This window comes from Pseudorca crassidens, chromosome 11 (genome assembly GCF_039906515.1).
Source record: "Pseudorca crassidens isolate mPseCra1 chromosome 11, mPseCra1.hap1, whole genome shotgun sequence".
NCBI classification, from domain to species: Eukaryota; Metazoa; Chordata; class Mammalia; order Artiodactyla; family Delphinidae; genus Pseudorca; species Pseudorca crassidens.
This window is the reverse complement of record NC_090306.1, coordinates 77,036,187-77,063,917: the sequence shown is the minus strand read 5'-3', so window position 1 is coordinate 77,063,917 and position 27,731 is coordinate 77,036,187. Positions and strand designations below refer to the sequence as shown.

Here is a 27,731-nt window from a genome sequence, read left to right as displayed (position 1 = left end):
GCAGGGCAGTTGGAAGCAAATGAAACTGATGGTTCAAACTTTGGTTTCTGATAAACTTTTTTTACCTTATCAAGTTGCTATCAAAGACTAGGGTAACTACTCGGTGGATGGGCGCCACCTGGTGTCCATGCAGAGTAACTCTTCTGGGAACCGGCCTGCTCTGCGTTGTGGGACTGGCTTCTTCACTGCTTTCCTACTGTGGGACAGGGTATTGGGAGTGTTGTGGACATTGAGGCTTTCTGGCCCTGGAGATCTAGGTTTGAAGTTCAGCTCTGCCACTGACTGAATGACCTAGGGTAAGTCACTTCTCCTCTTCTGAACTTTAACTCTAAAATGAAAATGACATCTCTGAGAGTTATGGAGAGATCTTGGGAAAATACTTTGTAAATGGAATAACTGGAGGCAATGAAAAGAAGCATTATCTGCAATAAAACAGGTCTGGATTCATTTAGAAAAATACTTATTGTGCACCTTCTGTATGCAAGGCACTGTTCTGGATGTGGGAATGTAAGAACAAATAAAACAGACAAAATTCATGTTTAAAAAAAAAGACTAAATAGTTCTTACTTAGCTTTTTGTTTGGTTACTGGCAAAGATTTTTTTTTTTTGGTTACATTTTGGTCAACTTGGACTTCATCTTTATAATGCATCAGAGTTACGTCATTTTGACTACCTAGTCTTAAAAAAATGACATTGATTTTGTACATTTCACAGTCATAAGAAGACCCCACCCTCCACCTTCCTAATGGATTCATGTCCACTGATGCATTTTTTTAGTTTGTGATCTGTTTTCCTCTTCCTCACTTGTGGCATGGACTAATGGATTATATCTCTAACATGTATTTACAATATTGTGGATGATTTTCACTCATATGCAAAAGGCAATATAAATGGAGCTAAATAGGGCTGGAAAGCAATAGGATGTTGAAAGCAAGTAGTCAAAAGAATTTGTATGCAAGGCTGTTTCATTTATCCCCATCAATTTTCAGTGCAAATAAGAATATGCAGTCCAGTTAACTACACCATGAATATTCACGCTGCATTATCTGTATTTAGAATCCAAAGAACTATGAGCATATTTTCACATAATGTTGCATTAACATATATTTGTTTATATAATTTTGTTTTTCTTTGAATAAAAATAAATAAGTGAATACATTACAAGACTGGCAAGATGGGAAGGGTAATGGGGCCTTAGCAGAGGGTCTACAGTTCTCAAACCTAACTGATGATCAGAAACATCCTCAAAGACATTAAGAAGTCCCACTTGTACCATTGAGGAATAACTACAGGACACTAGTGATTTCTCCTCTCTGCTCTGGCCACCTCTTCCCCAAATGTGTAAAATAGTTCCCAAATACTGAAAAGGTACATAAGGATTCCTTTCCTCCAACAGTAAGACTGTTTTCAGATTGTCAGAATCCCACCATCTTTGTTGTATTTATCTTGACTGTTAAGTAACAGTGTCATGGTAGCATTGTCCTGACATGTCGTACACAGATAGCAGGTAAACAGAAGAACATGCAGTAATGAAGAATACTGGTGTCTTACAGGTTTACAATGTTAATGCGTGAACATTCTATATATTTTGTATTTGAAATAAAAGGTATACTTTTGCTTTATATAAACCGTACACTTTTAATTCCATCTAAGTTCTTTAACTTAGCTTTATTAAGATGTTCCAAGTTACTAAGATAAAATAACTGTCCAGAGGCATTTATCAGAAAATAATACAGATTAAGTATCAGGACCCTTGGAAATCAGGGGGGAACAGCTGACATAATATGATTCAACTGAATGGGAAGATGTATTTCTTGTCTAACAGTCTTTCCTTTGTTTCATTTTTACTTTTTTTTTGCATTGCACTTTTGTTCTGTGCTTTCTCTTTCACCACGTTCAATTTATTCATATGAACTAATAAAAAATAGTCAAAACATGAAAGAACTCACATTATCCGATTTTAAGATATACTATAAGCTATAGTGATCAAAATAGTGTTGTATTGGTGAGAGGCTATTCATGTAGATCAATAAATCTAAAGAGAGCATCCAGAAATAAGGGCCACCCCGCTACACAATGATCACTTGATTTTCAATAAAGATGTCATGGTAATGGAGAGAGAATAGTCTTTTCAAAAAATGATGCTGGAAAAATTGGATATCTATATGCCAAAACAAAGGTAATTTGAAATATATCACAAAGCTACACTAATACAATAAAACTTTTAGAAGAAAACATAATCATATATTAGAGAACAAAAATCATGAACTGCCAAAAATTTTTTTGATAAATTTAACTTCACAAAACTAAAAAAAAAAAAATTCTCCTTGAAAGATACTATTAAGAAAGTAAAAAAGTTACACCATATACTGAGATAAAATACTTGCCATACATATTTGATACAAATACTTGTATTTAGTATAAAAACTTTTAAAACTCTAAACTCAGAAAAAAATCTCAACTAAAGAAGGGACAAAAGTTTTGAAAAGTCACTTCACCAAAGATGAGATAGATGTCATATAAACTCATGAAAATATGCCCAACATCACTTATCATTAGGGGAATGCAAATTAAAACCAAAGTTTACTACAGATCTACTGCAATGGCTAAAGTTAAAACCAGAAAAACAAATCATACAAGTGTTGGTGAAGGTGATGAGAGACTGGAGCTCATTTATATCGCTGGTAGGAATGCAAAGTGGTACAGATACTTTGGAAAACAGTTTGACAGCTTTTTATAAAGTTAAGCATACACTTACCAGATAATCCTACAATATCACTCATAGCTATTTTTGAACGAGAAAGAAATATATGTCTACACAAACACCTATACATGAATGTTTATAGCAACTTCATTCATAACATCAAAAACCGGAAATAAACCGTGTCCATCAGTAAAGGAATATTACTCAGAAGTTTAAAAAAAAAACTACCACTAAACCCAATAATACAAACAAATCTCCAAAGCATTATGGTAAGTGAAAGAAATTAGACTCAAAAATTAGACTTCATATTTTATTTGTGTAACATCTGAAAAAAGTAAAAGTATAGTAGCTAAAATCAGATCACTAGTTTCCAAGAGGTGGAGGTAAAGCAGAGGTTTGACAATTAAGGGTTATAAGAGGATGTAGGGGGAGATGATGGAAATATTCTACATTTGATTGTTGTGGTGGTTAGATTATTACATGCATTTGTCAAAACTAATTAGAGGCCACACAAAGAAAGGTGAATTTTAGTACAATTTTATGTATGTAAATTCTATCTGGGTAAACCTCACTAAAACAATGAAAACAGTGACTCAGAGAAGGAAAAAAGTGTGCATCACTGTGGAACTAAATTCAGACACAACTTTAAAATTCTCTGTTACCCAGTGCATTCAAAGAGATGACCAGGGACTTCCCTGTGGCACAGTGGTTAAGAATCCTCCTAACAATGCAGGTGACATGGGTTTGAGCCCTGGTCCGGGAAGATTCCACATGCCGTGGAGCAACTAAGCCCGTGCACCACAACTACCAAGACTGTGCTCTAGAGCCCGTGAGCCACAACTACTGAAGCCCGCTCACCTAGAGCCCATGCTCCACAACAAGAGAAGCCACGACAATGAGAAGCCCGTGCACCACAACAAAGAGTAGCCCCCACTCCCCGCAACTAGAGAAAGCCCGTGCGCAGCAACGAAGACCCTACGCAGTCAAAAATAAATAAATAAGTTAATTAATTAATTTTAAAAAAAGACAGATGACCAGCAAGAATATAAATCTGCAGCCTGGTTGGGAATTGGAGGTGATTCCATTGCAGTAGTATAGCACAAGATCAAGTACAGTCTTGAACAAAACTTCATCTGGAGGACTGTGGTGAGAATAGAGTTGTTGGCTTGCATTCTAGAATAATTCATGGAGAGGTATGAAACTTAACTACTGTTCTTGACGCTCACCCAGTCAGATCTGCCATTTCACTGATCTCCTGCTATCCCATATTAAAATGAAATATACAGGAGTAGTAATGAGTGCAGGGAATTTGAGTAAACATTTTGCATGTTACATATTTGTTGTATAAATTGGAGTCGAGCCCTTCACCACTTCTAAGACTAGATATTTTTCATCTATAAAATTAAGGTACTAAAGTCCACCTCACAGCGTTATCTAATAAATAGAATAATGCACCTGGAAACATTTTGTAAACCACACAGCCCTATTTAAATACCACTAGTAGTAGCAGTCTGAAAGTTGCCCTTACAGAGTTCTAGAATCATTCTACTGTATTCTACATTAGTAACAATCAGATTATTGTGTCAGTTTTCAATAGCTTTAAGATGATGAAAAGAATCTGGTGGATAATAAAAATGAGTCAAGGGATGGAGAAGCACTCTGAAGAAAGGTTAAAGTGGTGGGAGAGAGTTAATCTGAAAGAAGAAAATGATTGGAATTGGTTCCATCATTGTTTTGACATGGAGAATGGAGGTCACTTGTTAGTCATTACTGAGTCATAAATAAAACAGAATAGGCACACATTGACAAATCATGGAAAATACAATAGAGTTCACATAAGCATGAAAACTTCTTGAATACAATGACAATTATATACTGGAACAGCTTTCGAGAGGAAGCTTTACTTTCCTGGAAACCATCAGTAAAATAATCTAGAATTCATATACACAGTGAATGGGTAGGCCAGGGTCAATTGGTGAGGTGATGTCTACCTGTCTGTTTTGACAGTGAGCACAAATATGTTCCTTTACACAGGGCAATTATGCAGAGCTGCCTGAGAGCTCAAGTTTGGCCCCATTTTCAAGATTATTTCTCCTGGTCTGGTCTGTGGACTACTTCAATCAGAATCATTACTTTCTTGTTAACAATAGCAGATTTCTGGATGCCACCACATCAGCAATACTTAGATTCTCTGAGAGTTGAACACAAAGTTTAAATTTAATAAGTACTGGGCTTCCCTGGTGGCACAGTGGTTGAGAGTCCGACTGCCGATGCAGGGGACACGGGTTCGTGCCCCGGTCCGGGAAGATCCCACATGCCGCGGAGCAGCTGGGCCCGTGAGCCATGGTCACTGAGCCTGCGTGTCTGGAGCCTGTGCTCCGCAACACAGGGAGAGGCCACAACAGTGAGAGGCCCATGTACCGCAAAAAAAAAAAAAAAAAGTACCTAACGTGATTTTGATGCACAATAAAGATAGAGAACTGCTGTTTTAAACATATAACCTAATAACCTGAGTCACTGCTCTATTCCTATAAAATTATGTTAAACTTGCATAGTATTTCCCAGATGTCATTTCTAGCTTCTACCTGGCTTAGTGAACCTCCATGATACTTTATTCGTAGTTAATACTTTCATACTTGTATGAGCAGTTAATAAGTTTTGCTTATTTTTCATTTGGCTCTTTAATTGTCCAGTTGTAAGAGAGCAAACAAACAAACACTCTCTCCCCACACTCCACCAGGTGACACACATACTCTTTTCTATATATATCATATCTGGTTGGCTTTTCCAGAGGCAGTCGGAAGAAGGGTGTTGGTAAAAGCAAATATTTAATAACTGCCTGAAAAACTTATTAAAAGGATATACAGATTTTTTTCCTTAAGTAAGACAATAGGAGGGGACATAGGAAATTTTTATGGCAGTGAAAATATTCTATATTGTACCCTAATGGTGGATATATAACATCATATGTTTGTTAAAACCCACAGAATGTATTACACAAAGAGTGAACCCTAACATAAACTATGAACTTTTGTTGATAATCATGTGCCAATATTTGCTCATCAATTGTAAAAAATGTACCACACTAATCAAGATGATAGAACTAAGAGGAACTGGGTGAGGAGAGAGGATATATATATATATATATATATATATATATATATATATATATATATATATATATATATATATGTATAGTTTGCCTGTGTTCTCTCCTCTCATATAGATCCAAGAAGAGTTGTTGATTTTTCAGTCTGTTCAGTTTTTTCCTTGCTGTTAGGATGGAGTGGCAACTTCCAAAATCCTTACATATGGAGCTGGAAACCAGAAGTTTGAGTTGCATAGTTTTGCTAATGTAATTTTAAAACTCCAATTTGCAAAAATAATTGAAATTAAAAACTAGCTGTCCTATGAGTTTATGACAAACAAGCATGACTCATTTTTCTAAAATTTTTTAAATGTTTAATATGCCTCAGTTTATATATTTTTTTAATTTATTTATTTTATTTATTTATTTTTGGCTGTGTTGGGTCTTCATTGCTGCACGCAGACTCTCTCTAGTTGTGGTGAGAGGGGGCTACTTTTCATTGCGGTGTGTGGGCTTCTCATTGCGGTGGTTTCTCTTTGTTGTGGAGCATGGGCTCTAGGCAAGTGGGCTTCAGTACTTGTGGTGCATGGGCTTAGTGGCTCGGCGGCATGTGGAATCCTCCTGGACCAGGGATCGAACCTGTGTCCCGTGCATTGGCAGGTGGACTCCCAACCCCTGCACCACGAGGGAAGTCCCGACTCTTAGTTTTATATTTTTATTTTTTGCGGTACGCGGGCCTCTCACTGTTGTGGCCTCTCCCGTTGCGGAGCACAGGCTCCGGACGCGCAGGCTCAGCGGCCATGGCTCACGGGCCCGGCCACTCCGCGGCATGTGGTATCTTCCCAGACCGGGGCACGAACCCGTGTCCCCTGCATTGGCAGGCGGACTCTCAACCACTGCACCACCAGGGAAGCCCATCGACTCTTATTTTTAAATTAAATATATTGTCTTGCTTAAAAATATTCTCTGCATTCATAAATAAGTTTTATTTCATATTGAAAAGCCAATAATCAAAATAATATGGGGTTGAAAGAAATATCTCAGGCTTAAATGAATTTGTATTCCTAGAAGAGGTAAAGCATTAAGTCAAAAGGAATGAGACCATCCTCTTCTCTGAGTCTTATGAGAAAATAAAACTTGATAGGTTTTTACTTCTGATTTCATATATTTGGGAAAAGGAGACCAATGAAAATGCTGGTTGATGGAAGGCATGATAGAAACGCTGAGCTCTGTTGACAGACCAGTGCTGCAGTTGTTATATTCTGTCCATTTGATTGGCTCTCTGAAATTCATTCTTTAGTATTCAGGCTCAGGCTTTTTCAGAGTTTCCCCCAATTCTTTGGGTTATATTAGTTGTTTTTCTATCATATTCTATCCTTACACCCACGCATAGTGTCTGCTTCTGTGTCAGTCTCCTCGAAATCCCTGCCCTCATGAAGCTTATTTTCTGGTGGAGGTCATAAAATAAAATCAAAGTGGAGAGGAAATATAGACTATATAACATAGTCAAATGGTATTAAATGCAATGGAATAAAAGCCAAGGAAAAGGTATATGTAGTATGTATGAGGGGTCAATCAATTTTGAAAGGGGACAGGTAATGCCTTATTTAAATGTGACATTTGAGAAATAACCTGAAAGATATGAGGAAGCAAGACCTGTGGATCTGTGTGGAGAGAGAATTCCAGACTGAGGAAAGATCAGGTGCAAAGACCTTGAGACTGTGGTTTGATGGGCGTGTTCCAGTAAGAGCTGGAGTGGAGTCAGCCAAGGGCAGAGTGGTAGGACATGAAATAAGAGAGATGGTAAAGGAGGTTTAGTGAGGGGGCAGGCAGTCTGCAGCAGAGTTTATCAACAGGTAAGGATTATAACGAAAACTGAAAACATTAGAAGTAAAGAAGAAGGAAAATATATGGTATTTATTGCACACTTCCAGATAAAAGAAATATTTGTGGGCACATCTTCTTTCCCTATTGGATCTTGAGTATGGGTACCTAGTCCAACACACATTTAATTCTTATAACAATTGGGATACTTACCTGCAAAGAATAAGCACTCAGAGTAAATTCTGTTGAATAAATGAATAAACTGAGTGAATGAAATGTAAATAAATAAATACTCAAAGACACTGTCTTAAGCAGAGTGGGAATCCATTGGTTTTTTCATTGGGAATCCCAAAATCTGAGTTGGCCTCTTGACACTGCAAGAGAACCAGGGCCTGATTTCTCTCCCTCTCCTATCAACTCTGCTCTCTTTGCTGTGTTGGCTTCATTCTCAGACTTCATGTAGTGAAATGACATGGGGAATAGCTCCAGTGTATGCACTTTTGGATTCAAGACGACAGAAAGAAATTGAGAGAGAGAGGTTGAGACAGAGGAAAGAAATTGATTCTCTCCTTCAGTTAAGAGGGTCTTGGGCCTGGTTCCTATTGGCCCAAACTGAGTGAACTAATAGAGCCAAGGAGAAGGAATATGATAATTGACTAATTAGGCAATCAGAGCCCACTTCTAGAGCTAGTTGCCCAAGAAAATTCAATTCATATTTTATGACAAGAAAAAATAGGTCCAGACCAATAAAATAATAGCAGATGTTCACTTAAAAGAGGAATTTGTACTACCTTAAATCTGTAGATCTTAATTTTATCTCCTGTGCAAGGCCAGATACTGTGAAATCACAAAGGACATGCTGGTCTTCCAAACTAATTCTAACATGAGCTCTATTCATATACCAGCATGTTCCAGTGGTTAACAGAAAGTGATTATTATCATTAATGACATAATAATATGCATAAAGATGAAAGTTTAAAACATTACGTAAAATCCTTTTCTCCAATTTCAGGAACAAGTAAATAATCAATTAAAGAATTTAGTTTTTGAGGCTTGACTATAGTCTTACCTCCTTTGCATTTATCCACCCATTTTATGTCATCAGTTTTTGGACTTCTGTGTAATGTTTCATTAAGATCTTAATTTATTATTAAGATCTTGTGAGGATGGAATATGCCCTATGTATTAGTTTTCCATTGTTGCATAAAAAATTACCCCCAAACTTAGTGGCTTAAGTAACAAACATTTATTATCTCACAGTATCTGTCTGTCAAGTATCTGAATTTGGCTTTGCTGGGTGCCTCTGGCTCAGCTCAGGTTTTCTCATGGCTCAGTCTCTCATGAGGCTGCAGTCTCCAAACTGTCAGCTGGGGCTGGAGTCATTGGTCATATCAAGCCTCGATTATAGGAAGATTTGCATCCAAACTTATACCCAGGGCTGTTGCCAGGTCTCATGTAATCACTGATTGACCACACACATCAGTTTCTTGACAATTGGGCCTTTCCATAGGGCAGCTTGCAACATGGCAGCTGTCTTCCCCAGAGTGAGGGCTCTGAGAAAAACTGAGTAAGAGATGATGCCAAAGATGGAAGCCAGAGTCTTTGTAATTTAATCTTGGAAGTGACAACCCAAGGTTTCTTCACTATTCTATTTGTGAGAAGAAAGTCACTAGGTCCCACTTATATTTGAGAGGAAGGGATTACACAGGGATACAGACACTAGGAAGCAGGAATCATTGGGGACCAACTTAAGGTTTCCTACCACAATCTGGACATTTCATCTATCTACAAAGTAATGAACAGAAGGAAGTCTCAATAAATACTTGTAAATTGACAAGTACTTCTTTAAAATTAATGATATCTCTATAAAGAAATGAAATATTTTATCAGAGTTTAACCTAACAATCTAATTTTAGAAAAAGTCATACTTATCTTCAGAAAGTTTTGTATTATTTAGTATATTAGTGGCATTAACATATTTTGACACGTCTATAAGGAGTTAAATATAATTTGGATGTATGATAAGCAAAATTAGGTGATACTTCATTTTAACAAGATTATGCTAATAGGTTTTTGTCCTTCCTAACTGAATACTTTGATTTGAAATTCTTTAAGATATTTGTTCTTCTCTTAGGTTTATTTTATCCTTAAATTTTCTAACACTTGTAAAGCTTATACAAATAACATTGGCATTTACTTTGAGATTCTCTAGCATTCCTGTAAAATATACTCAATTTTTGTTTCATATTAGAAGTATAATCTGTAGAGTTTACAAAATTAGAGCTAGTCTATGAGTATATTTTCAAACCATAAATTTCTCAATTTGCTAGATAATGGAAAAGGTCATAAGACAGAAATATTTCTATTTTTTCTGATTTGTTTTCCTGCCTCAGTATTCACTTTCTAAGCAGAATGACTGAGAAGAAAGAACATAAGCTATGGAGTAAGAAGTTGATCAATCCTGATTTTAACACCTACTAAATGTGATTTTGGGCAATAACTCTGAGTCCCTATATGTAAATCAGAAGTAGATACAGCTCACATAGTTGTAAAACCTGGATAAGATGAGGCATATGAAGTGCTTTGTAAATTGCCAAGTGATATAGAAATAGAGTTTATGACTACTAGGTTACTGAAAAGGCACAAAAACATAGATGGGCAAGGTTCTCTAATGCCTTGATACTTGCTTTAATAAATTAGGATTTCTGAATTGTAATAATACCTATTTTTACCGTTTATTAAATGCTTTCTCTGGATCAGCTTTTGCAACAGGAAATATGAAGATGAAAAACACACAAACCTTTCCTTCATGTCACTGAAAGTTTATGGATAAAATTGTAGTACAACTAGACATTTAATAAAATTGAGGAAAGTTTCAAAGGTCTAATATCAGATCATCTCATTAAGTCTTTTTTTTTTTTTTTTGCGGTACGCAGGCCTCTCAGTGTTGTGGCCTCTCCCGTTGCGGAGCACAGGCTCCAGATGCGCAGGCTCAGCGGCCATGGCTCACGGGCCTAGCCGCTCCGCGGCATGTGGGATCTTTCCGGACCGGACCGGGGCACGAACCCGTGTCCCCTGCATTGGCAGGCGGACTCTCAACCACTACGCCACCAGGGAAGCCCTCATTAAGTCTTTAGTTAATAATTATAACTAAATCTTGTCATAAGCAAATATAAACTCTTCCCAAATCAATTCTGAGGGAAATGACCAGGAAAAGAATACCTTTAAATTGCATCATTCTGCAGATTTCATTTCAGGATGTAATAATGTTTTTCAGATGCAGCAGTAATTTTACTTGAAACTCTTTGGGAATTTTTTATAAATATATTATTTATGGTAATAAACGTAGATACTTAGGATGTTGACATTTTAAGACTCAATAATGAATTAAGAAAATTATTTCTTCCCAACTGTGATAATGAATGACACTGTTTTGTCATCCATTAAAAACCAAACTTTTGCAGTTGTTCAGGTGGATGCTTCTCAAGGAGAAAATAACCATCTACTTAAATAATAATATTATATTCATTTTAACAGTTGATCATTATAACAACCTGTATTAGTCAGCTTTGGCTGGATAACAAACAACCCAATAAATCAAAGTGGTTTACATAAGCAAATACCTATTTCTTTCTCACATTTCATGAAGCTTGCAGTTTGTCTCTTGTCTCTGCTATAGGCCTATGGGTTTAACTGAAGGTATGCTCCACTTGACATTTCATTCTATGATGCAGGCTAAAGGAACAGCTTCTATCTGGGATATTCTATTCTTGTGGCAGAGGGCAAAAGCACAAGACAGACCAAGCTGAATTTGCATTAAAGCTTTTGTTCATTTGTGGTATGCTGTCATATCCACTCAAAAGCCATTAATCAAAGTACATCACAAGACAAACCTGCTACCATTGGGGTGGAAAGGAAGGATACATTTTCACACAATTAAAATCTACAACAAAATTCTATGAGTGGATACAGTAGAAATTATGTCCTCATTTTAAAGATGTACAAATTGAAATATACAACTTAAGGGTCAGTAAGGCTTAGTAGTTGAGAACATGAATGTGCATCAGACAGATCTGAAGCAGATTCCTGACTCTGCCACTTACTAGCTTTTTGATCTTTAGCCATGACCTCTTTATCTGTAAACTGATGGGAATAATCCATATTTCAGGATATTTATTAATATTTAATCAAATAAAAAACACAAAGAACCCAGCACAGTGTCTAGAACATAGCAATTACCTCCTAAATGTCAACTTTACTTTCATTGAAATAAACTTCCTAAGTCACTTGGTGAGTGAGTGGGAAGAGCTATAATGGAACTCAGAACTGGCACTTCAGTCTTGTGTTCTTTCAGAATGCTTATTTGTCTCCATGTTAAATGGTCCTTCTCAGATAATAGTTAACTAATAAGTCAGTCAAATAGATACTACACGGAGATATCAAAAACATTATACAGAATGGTTCCAAGGAAGTATGAAAAGTTTGAACTGGGGTGTATCTTGTTTATTTTTTTATTTTATTATTATACGTGTTATTATTATAACAAGTTATTATATACTTTTTATTATTATACTTGTTATACTTGTTATTTTATTATTTATAAACTATGAATAAACAAGAATGTTATGTTACAGATTTTTTTTTTTTTTTTTCTCCAGTATGCGGGCCTCTCGCTGTGTGGCCTCTCCCGTTGTGGAGCAGAGGCTCCGGACACGCAGGCTCAGTGGCCATGGCTCACGGGCCTAGCCGCTCCGTGGCATGTGGGATCTTCCTGGACCGGGGCACGAACCCGTGTCTCCTGCATCGGCAGGCGGACTCTCAACAACTGCGCCACCAGGGAAGCCCTGTTACAGATTTTTTTTTTTAAAGTAATCATATATCCCACAACATCGTGAAGCACTTGGTAAATTGCCATATTCTTTTTTTTTTCAAATTATTTTAAAATAAATATCACTTGACAGCTTTTCCCTCTTACTAACTAGTAGGCATTTTATTAACATTTTAATCAACTCTCTTGAAACTTGCATTTAGCACATGAGATATTTTCCTTTTTGAATTTAAACGTCAAATACATTTGTTCTTTATCTTGAATTTCATTAAATTTGTTTTTTTAAAAACTAAAAGGTATTTTTAAATAACCTAGTCATGTTCCTCTGAACAATAATTTTGTTATATAAATCATACAAATCAATTACCTAGTGTCAAATTGTTCTTTTTATATATAGCAGTGGATAAAAATAATGTTACAGGCAAATCCAATAGAACAAGTCGTATTACAAAGCTGTAATTTGAGTCCAACCGGTTGTTAGAAAACCTCGTATGGATAATGTTTACTAAGATGAAAGAGCTCTGCCATGTTACAAAATTATTTTGGAAATTTTCTTTCTGATTTATGATGAATATCTAAAATGCCAAAGGAATCAAGTAAAGAATAATGTAATGTTGAAACTTTTATTTTTCAGTTAAATGAACTAATTCACTAATGTGATAATAGCTCATCATTTTCTTTCCCTGCATTCTCAACATCAAAATGCCAGTATTTGGCTGAACAATTAAAGTTGAGACACACTTTGGACAAATTGATGTAGAGAACTAAAAAAGAAAGTGGAAAGCATCACTTGGCTTTGTATGGGAAAACTGATGACCAAACAAGCCATTTAAAAACAGAAAACCAAACAGTCAAACAACAAAACAAAAAGATGATATATAAAAATGGCTAAGTCTGTTGTTTCTGACAAAAAAGAGTTGTTACTATAGTCAGGATGACTAAAAGTGTTTTTCCAGTCCAGTTGCTTAGGTCATTGTCTCCTTATATACTGTTAACACAGTTTTAAAAAATAATAATTCCTCATAAAACCACAGAATTCAACCAATATCAGAACAACCAGATGCTGAAATTAGAAATTCTGAAGCAACTTCACAAAGAGTCATCCTCAGCATCATTTCAGTTGTATGAGAAGTAGAAATATTTGGCAAATGGCATTTAATGACAAAAAACTCATACAATTACTTCATGCTTTAAGAGAATTGGGAACCAAGTTGGTTGGGTTGAATCTTTCACGAAGAGAACTATCTCATGAGATGATTAGATAGGATCCTTGACAAAAAGAATATTGATTTATATGAGTCCAGTTAACATTTGCTAAATGTAAATGCAAATTATAGATGTCTGGAATACAGGTTTACCCTGCTACCCCAAAGTAGAGCATTTCTATGAAAACTTTTGTAAGCTGAAATGTCTGTAAAGCAAAGAAGCAAGTACCTTAAAACATATCTTGCTAATGGATGCACAAAACAAATTGAGGTAAAACACAGATGGTCACAGACACTTTCCAAACCTATGGCAGCTTGATATTGAGATGCTAACTGTAGATCCCAAGGAAGGTGCTTGGTGCTGCCTCTATAAAGGCTTGCTGCTGAACGTTATTTTTGCTTTTTGACTTTTTTTTTTTTTTTTTTTTTGGTAAAACCTAACCCCCCCTTTGGATTTCTTTCAGCTAGCAAAAAAGGTACTAACGTAGGTCTTTTGCAAAAGACAAGTGGCATAAAGTGAACTTTCCAAAAGTGAAGATACCTATATAGGCAAATGTCAAATCATTCTATTTTTTACCCCACAATATATCTTATTAGGAAAAAGAACTTAGAGTACTGAAATGTGAATTTTAAATTTTTTAAACTCAGAGTCTCTTTATCCATCAATAAACAAATTGATGAAAACTCTGAACACTGAAATTGTTAGTATCTAACTTCTAACCATTTATTTTACAATGAATTATTACTCTAATATATCTGGTTTATAATTTTAATACTTGGCATGGCTAATTATAACCACCACCACCACCATCACCATTCCCTTCCACTAGCATAATACACTACTGACCCTGTCACTTTATTCTATTATTAAAATATGTTATTTTGGCACAATTACTTGGACATTTGAATAAAGGTAGAAAATTAGTATTTGATCCCACTGGAGACATCAGCACTATATATTGCTAAGAAACAATGTAATAATAATTACTCAAAAGATTCTTAAGCATACAAAAAATAACATTTCCGTAATTCTCCTATTATTAAAAAATTAAACATTTTTGCAAAAGTAGAACTTTGTGCACTTCCTCTTTGTTTCATGAATTGTCACTACTAGAAAAAGAGCATAAAAATTCAAGGATGTGGGCTTCCCTGGTGGCGCAGTGGTTGAGAATCCGCCTGCCGATGCAGAGGACACGGGTTCATGCCCTGGTCCGGGAAGATCCCACATGCCGCGGAGCAGCTAGGCCCGTGAGCCATGGCCACTGGGCCTGCATGTCCGGAGCCTGTGCTCCGCAACGGGAGAGGCCACAACAGTGAGAGGCCCGTGTACCGCAAAAAAAAAAAAAAAAAATTCAAGGATGTTTCATCAATAGTCATGCCAACAGAAATGTTCAAGATATTCTTATTTAGTAATAAATTTTGCTTGTAGAATCAATAAACCTTCCATTTTCTAAAAACATTTTAGGGATTTGCCAAGATATGTAATGGTATCTGGAGGCTACATAAACACATGGTCCATAATGGAACAGGTAGTCTCTTTAAAAATTATGCTGGAATAAACATGCAAACCAAGCTACCTTGTTGAAAGTTAGCATTTCCTAAGACAAGCTTCTTTAATTGATTATAAATGTCAGGTTTGTACTCTACCTTAACCTTTACACAAAAGCTGACTCTATTGTTAGTTACAGTTAATGAAAAGCCCACATAATTCCCACATGTTTCTCATACGTCTCTAATAGGGTAGTCCCTTATGCTCTCTAATTAGGCAATTCCTTGATTTTTTATCACTAAAGGCATTCCTTTGGATTGAGGCCATGTTTGAACTCTTCTGTAAACCAACAAAAGTTCAATCAAATTCCAGGCAGCTTTTAGAAACTTGAAAGCTAATGCAAAAATATATATGGAAAGCAAACAAGTTAGAACAGATAATACAATATTTTTAAAAGATAAATGAAGTTGGAGGATTCATCTGATTTCAAGACTTAATCTGAGGCTACAGAAATCAAGACAGTGTTGTGTTGGCAAACAGATCCAATGTAGCACAAAATAGAGTACAGAATTTATATGGTCAATAGAAAGTTATTCACAATTTGATAGTCAATTGTTCCTCTTGGAAATTCATATGCAGAAAAGTAAAACCTTAAACTTTATAATACATAAAATGAAACTCAAAACATATCACAGGTTTAAAGATAGAAGATGAAACTTTTATAAAACTTTAAGAAGGAAACAGTAAAAAAAATCCCAAACATTTGTGACATTGGGTAGGCAAAGATTTCTTAAATAAGAAATAAAGACCACAAACGTAAAGGAAAAAAAAGATAAATGTGATTTCATTAAAATTAAATCTTCTGCTCTTGGAACACACTGCTAAGAGGATGAAAAGGCAAGGCACAGACTAGAAGAAAATATTGGCAAAAAATTCTTCTATATATAATAAAAAAACATGAATCTAGAATACTTAAAGACTTTTAAATTTTAACAAGAAGAACACAAAAAGTACAACTTAAAAATGGGTAGAAATATCTCAACAGGAAATTCCTCAGAGAAGATATATGGATAATAAATAAGAAACGATGCTCAACATCACTAGTCATTAGTAAAATAAATATTAAAACTGCACAAAGGTATTCCTGTATAAACACTAGAAAGGCTGAAACAAACAAACAGGCAAACAAACTGATAACACCAAGTATTGGTAAGGATGTGGAGCAACTAAAACACACATTGATGGAGGAAATGTAAAATGATATAGCCACTTTGGAGAGCAGTTTGACGGTGTCTTTTAACATTATAAATACACTTAAAGTAAACCCAGCTGAGGTATTTATCCAAGATAAATTGGATATCCAAGTAAATATGCTAATGTTCACAGCAAGTTTGTTTTTATAATAGCCAAACACAAGAAGAGACACCAAATTCCATCAACTAGTGAATGGATAAACTGTGGCACATCCATACAATGGTGTACCACTCAACAATGGAAAGGAATGAATACTGAGGTATTCAACAAAATGGATGAATGTTAAAAGCATTATGCTAAGTGAAAGAAGTCAAACACAAAATTTTATATACTATGATTCCATGTATGTGATGTTTGAGAAAAGATGAAAGTATAGGGATAAAAGCAGATTAATGATTGCCAGAGGCTAAAATGGGGAGAGAAGATTAACTGCAAAGGGACCCATGGAAACTTTTCAGGGCCATTGGATATTTTATATTTTGATTTTGGTAGTAGTTGCACAACTATGTACAATTGTCAAAATTCATCCAACTGTACACTTTAAAAGGATGACCTTTATCATATGTATAATATAACTTAATAAACCTGATTTTAAAAAGAGAAAATAGAAATCTTCCCATTTGATTCCATTTCACACCAAAATATTACTTGCTAAAGTATACATTGGGGATTAATTGGATTGGTGTTTCTTAGAGCAACAGAAGTAGACCCAACCTGAAGTACAGTGTAGAACACAATAGAAAAGGAAAATGAAATATTCAATGTAATAAAATAATCTTTAATAGGTAGATCAAACACCTTAAGTAAATATTATTCCCAAGATGTGATAACGGGTCAGGAGCCACCAATCCTAAGATAAGATGGGAAAATGTTCAATGCCAGGTGGGGAACATAAATAAAGCTAGGGTACTCAGGCAATCATTAACGAGTATGTATTGATTACATGATAAAATTGCAGTTGATAAGATTGCAGGTGTGCTGGCAAAGATTAAACTGGTAGTTAAAAAACAAAAAAACAGTATAACAGTGTTAAGTAGTAGACACAAACATTCAATCATTGTTTGCTTTTTTTTTTTTTTTACTTACTACCTATCAGCAAGCTGGGATCAAGTGCTGGGAGAGAGTAAATCACACAATAAATATGATTTGATGTAAAGAGTGAGTCAAGAAATATCTAGAGCAAGGGACTTGGCCTTGGGAGCTACACTGGCTTAAAGGAGGTCCATGAGAGACAAGGTGAGGACTAAAGATGCTTGTGCTGGGAAGAAGTACAAATATATGAAGGAAAATATGGGGAAAGGGACTCATTAACTTTATGGTTTCATGCCTTATGTTTTCATTATAAAGACATTAAAATTTTAAAATAATAATTGTAGAACACATTAATTTAGATGCACTATGTTTATCTCTCTCTCTATAGCTATCTATCTTACTGGAAAGTGATGTATATGCCAAATTTTAATATATTATTAAAACCCTATATTTTTAGAGTTTTTATTCTGTACTGTGAAAAGTCTGATGCTTCGTTTGCAAATATTTTCTCCCATTCTGTGAGTTATCTTTTTGTTTTGTCTATGGTTTCCTGTGCTGCACAAAAGCTTTTAAGTTTAATTAGCTCCCATTTGTTAATTTTGTTTTTATTTTCATGACTATAGGAGGTGAACAAAAAAGACCTTGCTGGGATTTATGTCAGAGAGTGTTCTGCTTATGTTTTCCTCTAAGAGTTTTATAGTATATGGTCTTAAATTTAGGTCTTTAATCCATTTTGAGTTTATTTTTGTGTATGGTGTTAGAGAATTTTCTAATTTCATTCTTTTACATGTAGCTGTCCAGTTTTCCCAGAACCACTTATTAAAGAGACAGTCTTTTCTCCATTGTACATTCTTGCCTCCTTTGTCATAGATTAGGTGACCATAGGTGCTTGGGTTTATCTCTGGACTCTCTGTCCTGTTCCTTTGATCTATCTTTCTGTTTTTTTTGCCAGTACCATACTGTTTTGATGACTGTAGCTTTGTAGTTTAGTCTGAAGTCAGGGAGCCTGATTCCTCTAGCTCTGTTTTTCTTTCTCAAGATTGCTTTGGCTATTCAGGGTCTATTGTGTTTCCACACAAAATGTAAAATTTTTTCTTCTAATTCTGTGAAAAATTCTATTAGCAATTTGATAGGAATTGCATTAAATCTGTAGATTACTTTGGGTAGTATAATCATTTTGACAATATAGGTTCTTCCAATCCAAGAACATGGTATACCTCCCCATCTGTTTGTGTCGTCTTTGATTTCTTTCATCCGTGTTTTATAGTTTTCTCAGTACAGGTCTTTTGTCTCCTTAGGTAGGTTTAATCCTAGGTATTGTATTCTTTTTGATGCGATGGTAAATGCAAGCTCATGCAGCTCAATATGAAAAAAACAAACAACCCAAACAAAAAGTTGGGCAGAAGATCTAAATAGACATGTCTCCAGAGAAGACATACAGATGGCCACAGTGCACATGAAAAGATGCTCAACATCACTAATTATTAGATAAATGCAAATCAAAACTACAATGAGGTATTATCTCACACTAATTAGAATGAACATCCTAAAAAAATCTACAAATTGGGATCTTCAAGACGGTGGAGGAGTAATACATGGAGATCACCTTCCTCCCCACAAACACATTAAAAATACGTCCACATGTGGAACAACTCCTACAGAACACCTACCAAATGCTGGCAGAACACCTCAGACTTCCCAAAAGGCAAGAAAATCCCGACGTACCTGGGTAGGGCAAAAGAAAAAACAGAGACAAAAGAATAGGGATGGGACCTGCACTTCTGGGAGGGAGCTGCGAAGGAGGAAAAGTTTCCACGCACTAGCAAGCCGCTTCACTGGCAGAGATGGGGAGTGGGCAGGGTGGAGGAAGATTCAGAGCCACGGAGGAGAGTGCAGCAATAGGGATGCAGAGGGCAAAGCAGAGAGTTTACTGAACAAAGGATCGGTGCCGACCAGCACTCACAAGCCTGAGAGGCTTGTCTGCTCACCCGCCGGGGCGGGTGAGGGCTGGGAGCTGAGGCTCGGGCTTGGGAGGTCAGATCCCAGGGAGAGGACTGGGGTTGGCTGCGTGAACACAGCTTGAATGGGGCTAGTGCACTACAGCTAGCTGGGAGGGAGACCGAGAGAAAGTCTGGACCTGCGTAAGAGGCAAGAGACCATTGTTTCGGGGTGCACGAAGAGAAGGGATTCCTTCTCTGTCTGCCCACAGAAGGCAGAGTACCGCCTAAACGAGCTCCAGATACGGGGATGAGCTGCGGCTATCAGCTTGGACACCAGAGACGGGCATGAAATACTAATGCTGCTGGTGCAGCCACAAAGAATCCTGTGTGGAAGCAGAGGTCACGATCCACACCCACCTTCAGAGCCTGTACAGCCCGCCACTGGCAGGGTCCCGTGATCCAGGGACAACTTCCCTGGGAGAACACGCAGCGCACCTCAGGCTGTTGCAACGTCACATGGGCCTCTGCCACCACAAGCTTGCCCCACATTCCAATTATAACTACCATACCCCTCCCTCCCCTGGCATAAATGATCCAGAGCCACCTAATCAGCCACTGCTTTAACTGCATCCTGTCCGGGTGGGAACAGAAGCCTGAGGGCAACCTACATGCAGAGGGGGATCAAATCCAAGGCTGAAACCCTAGAGCAGTGTGAACAAAGAAGAGAAAGGGAAATTTCTCCATGCAGCCTCAGGAGCAGCGGATTAAATCCCTACAGTCAACTTGAGGTACCCTGCATCTGTGGAATACCTGAATAGACAATGAATCAACCTAAAATTGAGGTGGTGGACTTTGGGAAAAACTGTAGACTTGGGGTTTGCTGTCTGCGAATGACTTGCTCCTGATTTATGTTTACCTTAGTATAGTTTTTAGCGCTTGTTACCACTGGTGGATTTGTTTATTGGTTGGGTTGCTCCCTTCTTTTTTTTAATTACTTTTTTATTTTTGTATTTTAATAATTCTTAAAAATTTTTTTATTTTAATTATTTTTTTAATCGTTTTTTCTTCATTTTTTTCTCCCTTTCTGAGCCATGTGGCTGACAGGGTCTTAGTGCTCCAGCCAGGTGTCAAGCCTGAGCATCTTAGGTGGAAGAGCCGAGTTCACGACATTGGACCACCAGAGATTTCCTGGGCCCACATAATATCAATCAGTGAGAGCTCTCCCAGAGATCTCCATCTCAGCGCTAAGACCCAGCTACACACAATGGTCAGCAAGCTCCAGAGCTGGATGCCCCATGCCAAACAACTAGCAAGAAAGGAACACAAGCCCACCCATTAGCAGAGAGGGTGCCTAAAATCATAGTAAGTACACAGGCAGCCCAAAACACACCACTGGACTCAGTCCTGCCCACCATAAAGACAACATCCAGCCTCATTCACCAGAACACAGGCACCAGGCCCCTCCACCAGGGCCTACACAAGCCACTGAACCAACCTTACTCACTAGGGGCAGACACCAAAAACTTCGGGAACTATGAACCTTCAGACTGCAAAAAGGGGACCCCAAACACAGTAAGTGAAGCAAAATGAGAAGACAGAGAAACACAAAGCAGATGAAGAAGCAAGGTAAAAACCCACCAGACCAAACATATGAAGAGGAAATAGGCAGTCTACCTGAAAAGAATTCAGAGTAATGATAGTAAAGATGATCCAAAATCTTGGAAACAGAATGGAGAAAATACAAGAAACGTTTAACAAGGACCTAGAAGAACTAAAGAGTAAACAAACAATGATGAACAACACAATAAAGGAAATTAAAAATTCTCTAGAAGGAATCAATAGCAGAATAAATAAGGCAGAAGAATGGAGAAGTGACCTGGAAGATAAAATAATGGAAATAACTACCACAGGGAAGAATAAAGAAAAAGGAAAGAAAAGAATTGAGGACAGACTCAGAGACCTCTGAGACAACATTAAATGGAAAAATGTTCAAGTTATAGGAGTCCCAGAAGAAGAGAAAAATAAAGGCACTGAGAAAATATATGAAGAGATTATAGTTGAAAACTTCCCTAATATGGGAAAGGAAATAGTCAATCAAGTCCAGGAAGTACAGAGAGTCGCATACAGGATAAATCCAAGGAGAAACATGCCAAGACACATATTAATCAAACTACAAAAATTAAATACAAAGAAAAAATACTGAAAGCAGCAAAGGAAAAGCAACAAATAACATACACAGGAATCCCCATAAGGTTAACAGCTGATCTTTCAGCAGAAACTCTGTAAGCCAGAAGGGACTGGCAGGACATATTTAAAGTGATGAAGCAGAAAAACCTACAACCAAGATTACTCTACCCAGCAAGGATCTCATTCAGATTTGACGGAGAAATTAAAACCTTTACAGACAAGCAAAACTTAAAAGAATTCAGCACCACCAAGCTAGATTTAATTTTTGTAACACAATATCTATGAACGAAAAGAGAAATTGGAAACTTGCTTAAATAAAAAAGTCATGATGAACCTTGTTATTAATATTTTTGGCTAAAGATATTTAGAAAAATAAATGAGGTAAGGGAAAGCATAGAGAGTCCTCTTATTTATTAAAAAAATATTACTGAGTTAGAGTGAGTACATAACCATGAAACATAGGTAACAGTATCTCTGAATGTGTTTGTATTTTTTAAATTAACATACATTAAAATTTATTTTTTGTTGTTTTTGACATGAAATTTTATGAGCTTTAACATATGCATAGCTTCATATAACTACTATCACAATCACAGGGTATGCAATTGTTTTATTACTCCATGCTATATATTAGATCCCCAGAACTTATTCCTCTTATAACTGAAGTTTGTACCCTTTGACCAAAATCTCCTCATCACCAGCCCTCACCCCGCCCCTGGAATTCACCAATCTACTCCATTTCTATAAGTTCAGCTTTTTTAAATTCCACATATTAGTGAGATACTACAGTATTTGTCTTCCTTTGTCTGATTTGTCTTCCTCTATAATGCCCTCAAGTTTCAACCATGTCTTTGCAAATGGTATAAGGAAGTTTCTTTTTGTTTCTACTGTGCTGAGTTTTTTGTTTTTATAAATGGATATTGAATTTTGGCAAATGCTTTCCTTGTATCAGTTGATATGATCCTATGGGGGTTTTTTTGTTGTTGTTGTTAGTCTGCAAGTACAATTGATTACATTGAATAATTTTCAAATATTTAACCAATCTTGTATTTCCAGGATAAATTGCACTTGGTTGTGGTGTTATTCCTTTTACATGTTTCTGAATTTGATGCACACTAGTATTAGGCTGAAAATTATTTGAATCTATGTTCACAAAGAGTATTTGTCTGTAGTTCTCTTTTCTTGTGCTATCTTTGTGGGGTTTTGACAGCAAGATAATTCTGACCTCATAAAATGAATTGTCAAGTATTCTCTCCTATTATCTGGGAGAGATTGTGTAGCCTTGGTGTCATATCTTACTTAAAATGTTTTATGAAATTTTCCAGTAAAACTATTTGGGAATACAAACCATCTTGTTTAGAAGGTTTTGAACTACAAATTAAAATTTCTTGGGACTTCCCTGGTGGCGCAGTGGTTAAGAATCCACCTGCCAATGCAGGGGACAGGGGTTCGAGCCCTGGTCTGGAAAGATCCCACATGCTGCGGAGCAACTATGCCTGTGCTCCACAACTACTGAGCCCGTGCTCTAGAGCCCGCAAGCCACAACTACTGAAGCCCGCGTGCCTAAAGCCCATGCTCCGTAACAAGAGAAGCCACTGCGATGAGAATTCCGTGCACTGCAACAAATGGTAGCCCCTGCTCGCTGCAACTAGAGAAAGCCTGTGCACAGCAACAAATAAATAAATAATTTTATTTAAAATTTCTTTAATTATTACTATTCAGTTTACATATTTCTTCATGTGTGAATTTTCATACCTTGGGACTTTCAAAGAAATGCTTTATTTTGTGTAAGTTTTTGGATTTATGTGTTTAAGTTCTTCATATTATTCCCCTATTTTTCATTATCTGTAGGGTCTGTGGTGCTATACCTCTTTAACTTCTGATATTGGTGGTTTTTATCTTTTCTTTTTTTTCTTTGTCAGTCTAATTAAAGTTTTATCAATTTTATCCATATTTGAAAATATAAATGTATAGAATATATATTGCAAAGAATATAAACTTTTCTAAATAATTTGAGGGTGAGTATATATGTTCATGATATACATGTTTAGATAGATAGATAGATGATAAGATAGGCAGACATGCAGATTGATAGATATGATTGGGGCAAAACATAAATAGTTGGTGAATAATAATAATTTCTACTAGTTCCCAAGCATCCTTTACAAGTATTTCTTTAATAACTGATTTAAGGGACTACACTATATTTACCAAATTCCATTAAGACATTTAATTTTTTAAGACTCATTAACATGATTCCTGTATAACACAATCCAATGTATTTAATGCTGAGCCTTTTGAGGAACTCAGAAATGGCCTTAAGTACTATTTTATATTGATTATCAGTCTGTGTATACTGGTATGCATAAAAAGTTAAATGAATAATGATTGATTTTAATTACTAAATATTAAGTTCAAGTTAGAGAGAATGGAAAGGTTCACAGTCACACACTAAGATACAATAACAGATTTAATGTTAAAAATACTAAAAATAACATGGGCCCCGTCTTTGTTTATAACTATGGCTGGAGATTTAGTCTTGAATGTCATCAAGGTTGCCAGGATATAGAAAGTACAAGAAGAATTCTAAATAACTCATTTTTTAAAATCTCATTTGAAACTTTTATTCAGAATAAATGCATGTGTGTCTTGTCAAAAAGCAGACTAATTACTTTTGAAATACTGCTTTAAAGAGACCAGGCATTCTTTCAAGGACAAGGAAAGTGATGGTGAAATTTTATCTTACATGTCATTAAGCAAATAAATATATTATGATGGCTAGAATTAATGACTTCTCATCAATGAAGCTTAGAAAATTAACCATTTCTATCTGGAAAGGAAAAAAGGGGAATGTTTAGGTAAGTTACTCTGTATCTCACATAGGAAAGCCCTTTATTTGTAGAACAAGTAATCCCTTCCAGAAGTTCATTTATATGTTTAGGAAGCATTGAAATATGCCCTTTAAAAATATTGCTTGCTTCAAGTCTATCAAGCTTAATGATAATGACACTTTACAAACTGAAGAATAAACAAAATACCTCAGCAGAATTTTTTCCCTCTTTATATTGTATAAATAGCTTTTTCACTTGTTAAAAATTGTTTTGCCCTCCTAAAGTTTACTTGTCAGAAATGATAATAAAAAACGGATTTTATACTTTAAATTATGCTAGCCTTAGGTAAAATATCTTTTAAAGCCCACTAATTTCTTCTTTTCTAGTATTAAAGGTTACTGGTAATGTGGAGATACATTAAAAAATCACTTTTATAATATTGTATAAATGGGGGTAAAAGATTCATAAAATAGTAATGTGTATATCAAATAGAATTTATAAATCAAGGGAGGTGTTGTTTATTTTTTCTCATAATGTCAAAACTAAAGTACATGCAAGCTTTAAATAAAATAATTTTATTTAGGTCATCAACAGGATATTGACTTATAATTTTCTTCTCAGTATAAATTTAAACAGAAATTATATGAAAAATAAATTGTCAATTAGAATTATAATAATACTGGAAAAAAAGGTCCCATCTGGAATTATTATTGTGAGCTTTATTTATTATCACATCCAATCTTCTTAAAGACCATTTGGGAGTAATTTATGGGAATAGTAACCAATGAGTTATAAGAAATGGTCATTTTTGAAAAGTATGGTACCATTTTTGGGAATACAGTACATTAGCAACATTGAAAAGTTAATACATATGAACAAACATCTGTATTTGGTGGTAATTTAAATAGATTACTGTATTTATGAGAATATACAAATACAATAATATTTTACTTTTTCTTATCATTAGCTTAATGTTTAATAACACAATGATAATTAACATAATTTCTCTTAGTATAATTAAAATGAAATATTTGTCTTATGAAAATATTTTTTTCTGAAAACATCTTTTACATTTGAATAGTAACAGTATTTCTATAAGTACATGTTTTCCCAATTTTTTTTTACAGGCTTTATTAATGTCTAGAATTTAAAATCTAAGCATGCTAATGAATCATGATCATGTTTGGCTTTATAATCCTATAATTTGATAATAAACTGACAGGACTCAGCAAACTTACAATTTGCTTGACATATCAGAGGAAAGACAGCAGGTACCCTGAGAACTCGTTCAAAAGTGAAGGCCTCCGAGGAAAGCTAAAAGTCACTTAGCTCTGGAGAAAATGCTGTGTGCTTTACACAGGGCAGCAGTAGAGAGGGAACAGTGGAGAGAATGGAGGAATATACTGGATGGAAGATAGATAGCAACTGTGAGTAAAGGAAAGATCCTTAAGATGATATTCCTTTTTCCAGCAAAATTTAAAATGTGTTCAGGTTATGATTTTTAGGTTTCTATGTAATGAAAGAAGTCAACACACAGTTGAAAATTCCTACTGACCTCCCAGTGGCTTTGACAGCTTAGCTATAATTATTTCATTCTCTGTTTTCTGGTGAGAATAGGAAGTAAGGTAAGTTGAATGAGGTTAAGCTCATTATGTATAAAAGAAGCCAGTGTAGAAGATATGTGCTACCCAGAAGTACAGGTGCTATTGGCATTAAGAAAGTACATGATATCAAGAGTGAAGCTGGGTAGAGAATGAATATATAATATTGATAGAACAAAAAAAAAATCCAGTAAAATTGTAAGAAAATAAAGGTGCCTTAGACAGATACAAGGATCTGGAATGCAAAGCCAAAGTGTTGGCTACATCAAACAGACAAATAGGAGGATAGCTTCAGATATCCAAGAATTTCAACTGCTCTTAAAAGCTCCATGAACTTTAATGCTTGGGCTTGTCAACTATGATAAAAGAGCCAGGAAAGATGTGGATAACACCAAACTTCTTTAACCTCCTCAGGCCTGAGAACTTCATATGTACTGGAATGTTTTGAAGTGGGAACTTTCTCCAGGTTTAGTTCTTTCCCAGTGCACAAAGCACCAGAAGTGACTATCATGTCAGTATGAATCTTAAAGCACTTTATGGATGTTCTCAAGCTCCTTATTCGTAATTATGGAGACTGAACACTGGTTTTATGGATGGAGGGTGAGGTCATTGTACACTGCCATAGTATTTGTTCTGATTCTCCTCTTGAGGGACTGACTGAGGGCTGAAAGTTTTGGAAACATATTGAAGAATAATCCCAAGGTTGAGAAATAAGGCATTCTGGATGGGGGGTTTCAGTGAGCTTTTTCCCCCTTTTAATTCAAATTTAGCCTTGATCGAGTAGATGGAGTAGTTGTATTAACTATGGAAGGCATAGGAAATGAGGTACACATGGACAAACATTACACCAGGTAGAGTTTATAAGAGTAAACTGTAAGAGTTCTTAGTTATTCACATATTCTGGTATTTAGATGCAACATGCCTTTTGGCCATTGATCTGTGGGTGTCCAGTGGTATATTTAGATATGAAAAGTTCTCAGTGTTATCTTCTAAATCAAATACAAATTGAGAATATTGGTTGTGTTTTAAGTGCTTGGCTTGGCAGAGAGGAACATTCTTTTAAAAAGAAGAACATCTTTACAGGAGAAAATGAGAATTTGATGACAGTAATTCCATCACTTCACTGAAAACATTTGTTTACTAAGAGTATGGTAGAGCTGTAAGAAGATATTCTAATGAAATATATACTGGTTGGCTCTGGGGTGTTTGGGTTTACGATTAAATGTAGTAGTACTTCAGTCTACTGAGAAGTCTTTGCCCTGGGAGTGTGTATCACAGGTGTGTATACTATCAGCCAATAAATATCATTAATATCTGGTCTAAACAGTGGTCTAACATTGTATATATAACAGTGAACTAGTCAATGTCCATTCTCTTCAGAAAGTTGAAACTCGCAGGTCTGATATAGGGCTATTAATAGTCAATGTAAACTATGTTTAAAATTTAGAACACAGCCTAGTGTCCTGCCAGGGTGGCATTACTACCAGCATGCTAGTCAGTAGAACAGCTCTCTGCTCTCTCCCCATCATGGGGTTATCTCTGAATGGCTCTGGATCTTGCTCAGTTGTATCACAGAGGACTCTTCTTACTACTGGTCTTAGATCATCATATTTAATTCTAGATGTGGTTATATAGTCATAAAGTTCTCAGATTGGAGAATTTTGTAGACTGGGTCAGCCTCTCTTATTCCAAAATTAGATCTGGGATAAGCTATCTACTCTTTGAGTTAGCTCTTAATGTATATGTTA

The 27,731-nt window shown here is 35.9% G+C and overlaps 2 long non-coding RNA genes across 5 annotated transcripts in view; one reads left to right on the top strand and one right to left on the bottom strand.

Annotated features, from left to right (window-relative positions):
- LOC137202980 (uncharacterized) overlaps positions 1-27,731 on the bottom strand; it is a 282,286-nt gene that overhangs the window by 160,906 nt on the left and 93,649 nt on the right. The window lies entirely within an intron of this gene.
- On the top strand, positions 207-23,399 carry LOC137202977 (uncharacterized). The gene is made up of 4 exons (XR_010932820.1): positions 207-296; positions 12,275-12,519; positions 17,489-17,628; positions 20,454-23,399. It is a non-coding gene; the product is annotated as an uncharacterized lncRNA (long non-coding RNA).